Here is a 12228-nt window from a genome sequence, read left to right on the forward strand (position 1 = left end):
AAGCACTCATGAGTCTACCATCACTGCGGATATGGCCGTCCTTATTTGGTGTATCTTGACGGAGAAACCTTTCAACATCCCAAGACTCATCCGACAAGCTATGAGTCGAGTTTAAACAGTTGACCTCCCATTCCCTGCTTTGATTACGAAATTAGCATCTGCGGCTGGAGTTTCATATGAGGCTGATGATGTGAAGACAATTATTCCAAGGGACGACGAAATTGTCCCGAATGGAAAATGGATTAGGCCTCTAGTTGTAACCAAAACCAAGGATAAGGACCCACAATCAGATATCCTAGCAACCTCAGCATCACCACATGCACTGCAACCATCTATCCACTAATTGTTGATTGAGCTCACTGAGAAGGTAGACCGGTGAAGAACGAAACTCTTGCGCGACCTAGAATTCTCACGAATAAATTCCCCTTGTAAGTATAGCTTCTAGACCGACAAGAATTCCTTTCTTACAAAAGTTTTGGTTGTCACAAGTAACAAACCCCTTTGAAATTGATAACCGAAGTATTTAAACCTCGGGTCGTCTTCTCAAGGAATTACAGGGAAGTATGATTTATTATTGGTTATGGAAAAAGATATATTTTTGTGGTTTTAATGTATAAGATAAAAAGCAAGAATAGTAAATGGCAAGAAAGTAAGTTGTAAGGAATTAATTTAAATAAATAATAAAACTCTTGGCAAGGTATAAGAACTGGAAGTCCTATCCCAGTTATCCTTATCAATTGTGATGAGAATTGGATTTTTCTCCCACTTTGTTAACCTCTAACTATGAAGGTAAGTTAAGTGGATGAATTGATTTGAATCTGAAAGTCTTAGTCTTTCCTAGGAAAAGGCTAGAGTTATTAGAACTCGATTTAATTCTTGAAGAATTCCAATTTTCAGTCAACACATCGAGTTTGATAACTCTAGCGTCACCAATTATTTAACCAAAGCCAAAGGAGAAAATTCTAAATTAAATTGAAGACATCATAAATAGAATAAAGCAATCATAAATCTGAAACACATCAAATTACGTTTAAACATAAATTCAAATCTAACATGGAAAAGTTCATAAATTAAATTGAAAAAATAAATAAAAGGAACATTGAACCTGATAAAAAGAAACAATCCTGAAAGTAAGAGAAATCCTAATCCTAAATCCTAAGAGAGAGGAGAGAACCTCTCTCTCTAAAAACTACATCTAAAACTAAAAATTATGAATTATGAGCTGATATGATGAATGGATGCATTCCCCCATTTTATAGCCTCTAATATGTGTTTTTCGGGCCGAAATCTGGGTCAAAAACAGCCCAGAAATTGCCCCAACGCATTCTGGCACGTTCAGGTCGCGGCAAAGTGACGCGGAGGCGTCGTCCACGCGTTTGCGTGGATTGCACTTTTGCCAGGTCATGCGTCCGCGTGATCCACGCATTCGCATCTTCTGGCTTCGGGGCAGCTATGGCAAATTATATATCAAATCGAAGCCCCGGACGTTAGCTTTCCAACGCAACTGAAACCGCATCATTTGAACCTATGTAGCTCAAGTTATGGTTGTTTGAGTGCCAGAAGGTCAGGCTGGACAGCTTTAGCAGTTCCTTCAGTTTCTTGTATTCCTTCCACTTTTGCATGCTTCCTTTCCATCCTCTAAGCCATTCTTGCCCTGTAATCTCTGAAAACACTTAACACACATATCACGGCATCGAATGGTATAAAGGGAGAATTAATATTAATGAAATTAAGGTCAAAGGAGCATGTTTTCAATCATAGCACAAAATCGGGAAGGAAAATATAAAACATGCAAATAGTATGAATAAGTGGGTAAAGATTGATAAAAATCACTCAATTGAGCACAAGATAAACCATGAAATAGTGGTTTATCAACCTCCCCACAGTTAAACATTAGCATGTCCTTATGCTAAGCTTAAGAGAACTAAAAGTGTGAAGGGGAATGGTAAAATGTATGAAATGCAATCCTATCTATATGAATGTAACTACATGCAAAATATTTCTACCTACTTGGTTAAAAGTAAATAAATCTTTTAAGAACAAATATGAACTGGATTTCACTAATTCAAATCACAAAAATGAAGTACAAGTAAAAATTGCAAGAAGAAAATAGCTCATGAAAGCCGGGAACAAAGAATCAAGCATCGAACCCTCACTGGAAGTGTATGCACTCTAATCACTCAAGTGTTTTAGGTTCGATTCTCTCAATTCTCCACTAACCTTACTTTCTAAGGCTTGCTCTTCATCTAACAATCAACATAAATTTTATGCACAGATACACATATCAAGAGGTCTTTTAAGGGTTGTAATGGGTTAGGGTCATGGTAGGATTGTATTTGGCCAAGTGGACTAAAATCTGAATCCTTAATTAACTTAAACTTTCCACCTAACTTTAGACAATCCATGTAATCATAATACCACATCTAACTATCCATTAACCATGTTTTTCACATATTCATGCATTCTAATTTCAAGTACAGTACAGTACATATGCATTGCTTTCACCACTTACTTTGGGGCCTTTTTGTCCCCTTTTTGCTTAATTGCTTTTTTTTTTCTTTTCTTTTTCTCACTTTATATATATATATATATATATATATTTTTTCTTTTATTTTTCTCTTTGCATATGATTAAATTATTGTATGCATGAATCATGTCCTAAACATTTCTTTCACATTTTCAGAAAATTCTAACATACTCAATTCTCAAACCAAATGTTTCTAAATTCAACTTTTCCCATACTTAATTCATGAACACTCTCACTAGTCTAAGCTAACCAAGGATTCAAATTAAGGACATTGTTATTTTTTGCTTAGAGTTAATGATGTGCTAAAGTAAAGAACAAAGGGGTATAATAGGCTCAACATTGGTTTGCAAAGAATAATGAAAGGGTAAGGCCATATGGGTATGTAAGCTCAGTGAAACAAATGCCTCAATCATGTAAGTGTATGCATACATCAAACTATGGAAATATAGAATTAAGCAAGACAAAGATCACAATTTTAGAGAGAAAAACACACACCAAAAATAAAACATTGGTTGGTAAAATGCAACCAATTCAAATAGGCTCAAAAATCTCACAGGTTTTGTGTGTTCGAGCTCTAAACCATGTTCTAGTATAATATTTCTTCAAACAAGTGTAACATTAAATTTTATTCAAATTAGTAAAATGCTCTTAAAAGGTTTCTTGAAAAAGAAAATATTACTTCAACCAAGTGGTAAAATATGCACAAAATCAAATAATCATGCAATCAAACATGCAAATGCAACAACTAACAAGGAAAATAAACCATTGGTGTTGAGATAGAAGAGTGACTAATCCATGGAGATCGGTATCGACCTCCCCACACTTAATGATTGCACCGTCCTCGGTGCATGCTAAGATGTGCAAGTGGACGGGTTGCTTCAACTGATGATTTTCTCATCAAGGAATGTGCGTAGGAACTTGTTTGTCTCTCCCATGTAAACGTCTTCCGGTTCTCTTCCTGGTGGCCATCCTGAAAGAAAAAGGGAAGAAGAGTAACCCAAAACAAAGATAAAAAATAATTAAAATATGGGTTGGTTAATGCCAAATAATGAGGGTCTCAATTACATGGTAGCTACAACATGCAAGTGAGAAAACAATAGAAGCACATGGCATACTAGTGGTGCAAAATTTTGCAACAATGAGGGAGAGTGTGGGTAAGGAGAGGTAATGTAAATTCATGTCAATGCAAAATTAATACAGGTATAAAAGTTTGGCATTGATTCAAATAATATTATCTAACCAGAATAAAACAAGTCTCTAAGCACCTAAAATAATTCAAGAGAAGATGCAACAATTAAATAAGAAAATTTTAACACCAAAGAAAAAATAATTAATTTAGAAAAGAAAATAAAAATATGCACAAAATTAAGATGCAATGAATGAAATATGCAAATGAATTAAGTAAAATAAAATGAAAGATAAGAAGAATGAAAAGGGAAAGGAGGGAAGAAGAAGTAAGTAAGAAAGGAGGGAGGAAAAATTAGGATTGGAGAAGAAAAGATAAGATAATTGGCACTGATCTGGATAAGTTGTGCGGCGCAGGCAACGCGAGCGCGCGGGGTACGCGTTCGCACGAATTGCGCTTATAGGAATCAATGCGGATGCGTCGGTCATGCGGACGCGTGACTCGTTCTGTGCTACTGGCGCGAGGGCAGCCTCGCGCCCGCACAACTCTCTGTTCAAAACTCATTGTTGCCAATTTTCGAGGTGACGCGTTCGCATGGTGGATGCGATCGCGTGAATGGCCAAGATTGGAGGATGACGCGGATGCGTGGGGCACGCATTCGCGTGGTAAGGCTTGTGCCTCTAGCGCCAGTCCAGCCTTACTCCAGCACAACTTTCGGCCATGCTCCCCTTTTACGTCGATTTGTTGGAGCACGCGGTCGCGTGGGTGACGCGGACGCGTGGGAGGCTATTTTTCCAAATGATGCGGATGCGTGGACATGTTTGTGCCTAAAGCGCGCCTCTAGCCATGCTTTCGCGTGACTCTCTGTTTACTTTCTTTTCTTCCTAATGCACTTGTGACATGGACGCGTCAGCGACGCTGCCGCGTCGCGTGAGTGCTTTCCTTTTTTATTATTATTATAATAATGCAGTATGCAGAATGCAATGCGAATATGAATGTTATGCATGATTCCAGGTTCAATAAAATAAAATAAAACTCGAAAACAAACAAAACTAAATAAGATTGAAAATGGAACGATCATACCACGGTGGGTTGTCTCCCACCTAGCACTTTTAGTTAAAGTCCTTAAGTTGGACATTTGGGGAGTCCTTTGTTATGGTGGCTTGTGCTTGAACTCATCCAGAAATCTCCACCAATGTTTGTACTTCCAGTAACCTCCGGGGTCCCAAACTTTGCTTTTAGACCCGTCTCCTTGTTGATCATCATGATTCCATCCGGGTAGCAAGCAATCTGAATTCTCACTGAAGCGGCCAAACAACTTCCTAGACCCATTCAATTGAGCTTTACACCAACCTTTGCATTTAGATTTCGAGCTTCCAACCACAAGGAATCTAGGATTGTGTTGCCAACCACTAACCATCTCCCTCTTGCTCTTAAAGCCACAAAGAGCTCTAAGCTGATCATCTGTCTCAAGTAAACCATATTCAAGAGATATGAATTTTACCCACTTGAATGTTGTGAAGGATGATGGTGACTTAGGTGGAGAGGTTTCCAGCAACTTTGGCAAAGTGATATCAAGCTCCACTCCCTTGAGTTCTTCCTTGACAACTTCCACCTCATTGTAAGCATCTTCAATTTCAACCTCTTCCTCTTGGTAGCTTTCTTCCAATTCAATCTCCTCTTCATTGCTTTCCAAGGGCATGGGAGGTTGTGCTTCTTCTTCTTTAATCTCCATCTCTTGATCAACCTCTTCAAAGTCTTTAGCCATGATATGCCTTGGAGGTTGTACACCCTCTTTGGCATCAAATTCAAATGTCTTGGAAGGAGGTTCTATGACTGGACTTTCCCATAGAGGTTCTGCATCTCCTAAGTCTTCAACCACTTCTTCCTCTACAACGATTATGGCTTCCTCCACTTGTTCCAATACAAAGCCATGCTTCTCATTGTCCACCGGAGTTTCTAGTGTCTCTTTCATGCTACGCTCTTCATTTGATTCTCTACATGTAGCCATGGGAGTACTCTGAGTGCTCAGATGTCGGGAAGCTATTATATTTACTAACTCGCCTAAGGCGGCTACGAAATTTAGCACACTCTTATTCATCTTTTCTTGCCCTTGAAGAATAACACTAAGGGTGTTGTTATCCAATGGAGGTTGGGGTGGATAGGAGGGTTCATTATTTTGGAGAAAGGGTTCATAATAGGAAGGTGGTTCTTCTCGATAAAGATATGTAGATGGTGAATATTGAGGTGGTGGTTCATGAGAGTAGTTGTGTTGGAATGGGGGTGGTTCTGTGTATGGTTCATTTGGCTCATAAGGTGGTTGGTATGGTGGATATAGGTTAGGGTCATATGGAGGTGAATGGTGGAAAGGGGATTGTGAGTATGGTGGTCCAAAGTCATGTTCATAGGCATATGGTGGTGGTTGTTGATAATCAAAAGAGTGCTCATCATAGCCATTGCCTTGATATGCATCACAGAATGGTTGCTGATAGTCCATTGGAGGTGGTTGTTGCCACGAGGGTTGATCAAATCCTTGTGGCTCCTCCCATCTTTGATTGTTCCATCCTTGATGCATGTTTTCATTGTAATCTCTTCTTCCTGCAATATAGTTGTAACCAGACTCATAGCCAAAGGGGTGAGAGTTCATAGTAACAAATAAAAATTAAAAAAGAAAATAAAAATAAATTTAAATTAAAAGGTTATTGAAATTCAAATTTTGAAATTTGAAATTTGAAAATTTTTAAATTTGAATTTTTTTTAATTTTGAAATTTGAATTTTGAAAAAGTCAACAATATAAGATAAAAATTTGAAAAAGATTTAAATTTTGAAAAGGTTTGATTTTTAAAATTTTAAATTCAAAATTTTAAATTTGGATTTTGAATTTTGAAATTTAAATATTGAAATTTGAAATTTGATTTTTGAAATAAGATAAGATAAGATTTTGAAAAAGATATGAATTTTGAAAAAAAAGATTTGAATTTTGAAATTTTAAATTTCGAAATTTGAAATTTGAATTTTAAATTTTTAAATTTGAATTTTGAAAATTGAAATTTTAGTTTTAAATTTTAAATTTTTGAATTTAATGAGGAAAGAGAAAAACAATAAAATGACACCAAACTTAAAATTTTTAGATCAAAACGAAGAAAACAATCAAGAACAACTTGAAGGTCAAGATGAACACGAAGAACAACTTGAAGATCAAGATGAACACCAAGAACAAATTTTTGAAAATTTTTTTTAATAACTAAATAAAAACCAATAACCTCTTAATTTACGAAAGAGCAAAAATGAAAAACAAAAATAAAAACAAATAAACGAGCAAAAAGAAAATATTTACAATAACCAATAATAAGGCACACGTTTGTAATTCCCCGGCAATGGCGCCATTTTGAAGAACGAAACTCTCGTGCGCCCTAGAATTTTCACGAATAAATTTCCGTTGTAAGTATAGCTTCTAGACTGACAAGAATTCTTTTCTTACAAAAGTTTTAGTTGTCATAAGTAACAAACCCCTTTGAAATTGATAACCGAAGTATTTAAACCTCGGGTCGTCTTCTCAAGGAATTGCAGGGAAGTATGATTTATTATTGGTTATGGAAAAAGATATATTTTTGGGGTTTTAATGTATAAGATAAAAAGCAAGAATAGTAAATGGCAAGAAAGTAAGTTGTAAGGAATTAATTTAAATAAATAATAAAACTCTTGGCAAGGTATAAGAACTGGAAGTCCTATGCCAATTATCCTTATCAATTGTGATGAGAATTAGATTTTTCCCCACTTTGTTAACCTCTAACTATGAAGGTAAGTTAAGTGGATGAATTGATTTGAATCCGAAAGTCCTAGTCTTTCCTAGGAAAAGGCTAGAGTTATTAGAACTCGATTTAATTCTTGAAGAATTCCAATTTTCAGTCAACACCTCGAGTTTGATAACTCTAGCGTCACCAATTATTTAACCAAAGCCAAAAGGGAAAATTCTAAATTAAATTGAAGACATCATAAATAGAATAAAGCAATCATAAATCTGAAACACATCAAATTACGTTTAAACATAAATTCAAATATAACATGGAAAAGTTCATAAATTAAATTGGAAAAATAAATAAAAGGAACATTGAACCTGATGAAAAGAAACAATCCTGAAAGTAAGAGAAATCCTAATCCTAAATCCTAAGAGAGAGGAGAGAACCTCTCTCTCTAAAAACTACATCTAAAACTAAAAATTATGAATTATGAGCTGATATGATGAATGGATGCATTCCACCATTTTATAGCCTCTAATCTGTATTTTTCGGGCCGAAATCTGGGTCAAAAACAGCCCAGAAATTGCCCCAACGCATTCTGGTATGTTCAGGTCGCGGCAAAGTGACGCGGAGGCGTCGTCCACGCGTTTGCGCGGATTGCACTTTTGCCAGGTCATGCGTCCGCGTGATCCACGCATTCGCGTCTTCTAGCTTCGGAGCAGCTATGGCAAATTATATATCAAATCGAAGCCCTGGACGTTAGCTTTCCAACGCAACTGGAATCACATCATTTAGATTTCTGTAGCTCAAGTTATGGTCGTTTGAGTGCCAGGAGGTCAGGCTGGACAGCTTTAGCAGTTCCTTCAGTTTCTTGTATTCCTTCCACTTTTGCATGCTTCCTTTCCATCCTCCAAGCCATTCTTGCCCTGTAATCTCTGAAAATACTTAACACACATATCACGGCATCGAATGGTATAAAGGGAGAATTAATATTAATGAAATTAAGGTCAAAGGAGCATGTTTTCAATCATAGCACAAAATCGGGAAGAAAAATATAAAACATGCAAATAATATGAATAAGTGGGTAAAGATTGATAAAAACCACTCAATTGAGCACAAGATAAACCATGAAATAGTGGTTTATCAACCGGCAAGGCCGAAAGATTGAGCAGATTGAGCGACGCAACAAGCGCCATTATGACTACTTGAAGAAGCTCATTGGTTGTACCAACCCGCCTATGGAAGAACCTGACACTCCGGAGTCCACTTCGGATCATGGCAAAGAAAGCAATTAAGAGGAGGACATGCTATGGCCATTGGAAGTGACAATTTCAGACCCACTTTGCTCATTATTGATGGCACGGAAGACCGTGTAAATTTTTAAGTGTGGCGAGGTCGGTGACCGACTTCCATAGGTAACGACCCTTCTCTTCAACACCTAAACCTTCATTTTCTTTGCTAATTAGGATAATTTTCATTTTATAGTTAGTTTTTGCATTTAAGTACTTTTTTTGCATGGTAGTTGTTTGTAAATATATCTAGAGTTTGTACATATCTTACCTATGCTTGTCAAGTGATTGGATGGACATGAACTAGAAGAATTGCCTTTCATCCAACTACTTTTTACTAGGACCACTTGGTTGAAGTAATGATTTCTTTTCCAAGAAAACTGTTTTAGGGCACCCCACTAATTGGAGCTAATTTTTTTTTGTTGAACTTGCTTGAAGAAATTAATCTTGGAACATGGTTTTAGAGCTAGAATACACAAACATAGTGAGATTTTGAGCCTAGTTGATTGGTTGCATCTTTCAACCAATATTTTGTTTGGTGTGTGTTGTTCTCTCTAAGATTGTGATCTTTGGCTTGCTTAATTTTATATGTCCATTGTTTAATGTTTGAATGCATTTATGTGATTGAGGCCTTTGTTCATTAAAGTTCACACACCCAAATTGGCCTTGCCCTTTTATTAACCCTTGTAAACCAATGTTGAGCCTACTTAACCCTTTTGTTCTTTATAATAGCACATCACTAGCTCTAAGTAGAAAATAATAAATGCCCTTAATTTGAATCTTTGGTTAACTTAGACGAGTGAGAGTGTGCATAATTTGAGTATAGGAGAATTGGAATTGGGAACATTGGTTGGGTGAATTGGGTATTTCATGAGTCTTGTTGAAAAATTTTTGAAAAAATTGGATACATATTCATGCATTCATTACTTAAACCATATGCGTTAATGTCTTATATATATAGAAAAGAGAAAAGAAAAGAAAAGGGGACAAAATATCCCAAGAAAAAAAAGGAGAAAATAAAAGAAAAAAAAGAAAGTAATAAAAGGGGATAAAATGTTTCAAAGTAAAGTGGTGATGACAATGCATATGTGTTGTACTTAAAAAAATGTGATGCATGAGTATGTGGAAAAGCATAAATAATGGGTATTTAGGCTTTAAATTATAGTTATATGGATTGTGTTAGGCTAGGTGGAAAGTTTAGGTTAATTAAAGATTCAAATTTTAGTCCACTGGACCAAATACAATCCTACCTTGACCCTAACCTCATTACAACCCTTGAAAAGTCCTCTTGATATGTGTATTCATGCATTGAACATATGTTGATTGGTAGAATAAGAACAAGCTTTAGAAAGCAAGATTAGATGAGAATTGAGAGAATCGACCCTCAAACATTAGAGAGATTAGAGTGCAAACACTTCCGGTGAGGGTTCAATGCTCAATCTTATGTTCCCCGCTTTTGTGAGTTTTCATCTTGCAAGTTCATTCATGCTTTATTTTGAAACTTGAATTAGTGGAATCTATTGATCATCATACTATTTTAGCCCTATGTGTTCATGTATGTTCTTGGAGATTGATTTACTCTAACCAAGTGAGTAGAAGCATTTGCATTAGGTACATTAGTTGCATCCATATAGATAGGTTGCATTCCATAAGTCTTCCCAATCCCTATATTCGTTGGTCTTCTAATCTTTAGCATGAGGACATGCTTAGTTTAAGTGTGGGGAGGTTGATAAATCCTAATTTTAGGGTTTATCTTTTGTTGAATTTGGTGGGTTTTATCAATACTTTTCACACTTATTCATGAAAATTGTATGTTTTTATATTTCCTTCCCAATTATGCTTCATAGTTCAAAACATGCTTCATAGACCTTAAAAATGCTAAATTTTAATCTTCTCCTACTACCATTCGATGTCGTGATGCGTTTATTAAGTGATTTTAGGATTTATAGGGCAAGAATGGCTTAGAGAATGGAAAAGAAGCATGCAAAAGTGGAAGGACCATGAAGAATAGAAGTTGTGAGAGGCTGGTCCCCACGCGCACGCATGACCTTCCGCGTACGCGTGACAATTGCGAAGTTCGAATGACGTGCATGCGTGACCTTCCGCATATGCGTGACTTGTAAGAACCGGATTTTTTCACGAATAAAATCATTTAAATACCCAAATTAAATTCTGGAAAGTTAGGATGAGAATTTGGGGATTTAAATATGATTTTTGGACTCAATATGTCTTTCGGAGTCAAAAATGTATTCCGTGAAAAATCGTGAAAAACCGTAAATCGACAGTTGAACCGGTTCAAGTCTACTCGGTGCTGCGCGAGAAAAAGGAAAACAGCTGAAAACCTTAGAAAAATATTAGAAGTCGAAAACCGGGCGTTAATTTTAAAGGTTTGGCCCGAAGTTGGGCCAAACGGGCTAAAAACGCTAACGGGTTGGACCGGGCCCAAGTTGGGCCCAAGCCCAACATATATAAGGGTTCATTAATGAACCCAAACACCTACAACACCACTAAACACACACCCACCCAGCTGAGAAGAGAAGGAAGAAGAAACCCCCATGGGTACTATTTATCACCACCTTCTCAAGCTCATATCTTGAGCTACAGAACTCCGATCGCTGCACCGTTTACGGCCATGCGTTTCTTGTGAAGAGCTCAACAAAATCTATATAAGAAACTGAAGAGGTAACTACGAAATTGTTTCTATTATTCTCCTCAAAGTTTTGAGTTTTTAGGGTTTTGGCTAAGTGAGGTTTTGTGATTTTTGGGTATTTAGGTACACTCTAGCCTTTGATTGATGTTGGTTTTGGCTTCAAAAATTATTGGGCAAGGTAAGAGGCATTGAAACATTTGCAAAATTTCAATTATAATGAGCCCTAGGTTAATTTATGATGGTTTATGTATATATAGCTTGATTATGGTGAGTTTGGAGCTTGTTGATGCTTGTTGGAGATTCTTGGTGGCTTAGATGGTGATTGAAAGCTTGTCTTGGGCTCAATTTGGGTTTTGGTGCATATTGGGGATCAGACAAGGTATGATTTCGATTTTCTCTATGTAGTATATAATATTCATGGACACTTAGGCTAGTGACACATAGGATAGGTTTGGATTTGAATGGTTGATGAGTTGTTGAATGTTGTTGTATGATGATGTATGATGAAATGATGATTATTGAGTTTGATTTTGATGATTAATAATGATATGATGAATATGAATAATTTGTGAAGTTGAGGAGTGAATTGTGTTGATAAATGGGATATTGATGTTGATTGATTGGTAATGTAGTTGAGAAAAATGTTAATGAGGTTTGATTATATATGATATATTGATGTTGAGATTAAGGATGAGAAAAGGTGATGGAATATGTGGTGTGCTTGGTGTAATATGACATAGAGTGTTGATCTTGATGAGAATTAGACTTTGGAATGGTTTGCTTTGGTTTTGGTTGTGTTTGTCAAGGAACTGAGGAAATTGTGATTTTGGGTAAAAGTTAATTTTTGGTGAACTTTTGTCTGATCATAACTTTTGCCTCAGTTTTCAAAATCGGT

General features: G+C 36.3%; 1 long non-coding RNA gene across 1 annotated transcript; it reads left to right on the forward strand.

Annotated features, from left to right (window-relative positions):
- On the forward strand, positions 219-8601 carry LOC110269888. Its single transcript, XR_002358701.1, has 2 exons — positions 219-375; positions 8550-8601. It is a non-coding gene; the product is annotated as an uncharacterized LOC110269888 (long non-coding RNA).

Source organism: Arachis ipaensis, chromosome B01 (assembly GCF_000816755.2).
Source record: "Arachis ipaensis cultivar K30076 chromosome B01, Araip1.1, whole genome shotgun sequence".
NCBI lineage: Eukaryota > Viridiplantae > Streptophyta > Magnoliopsida > Fabales > Fabaceae > Arachis > Arachis ipaensis.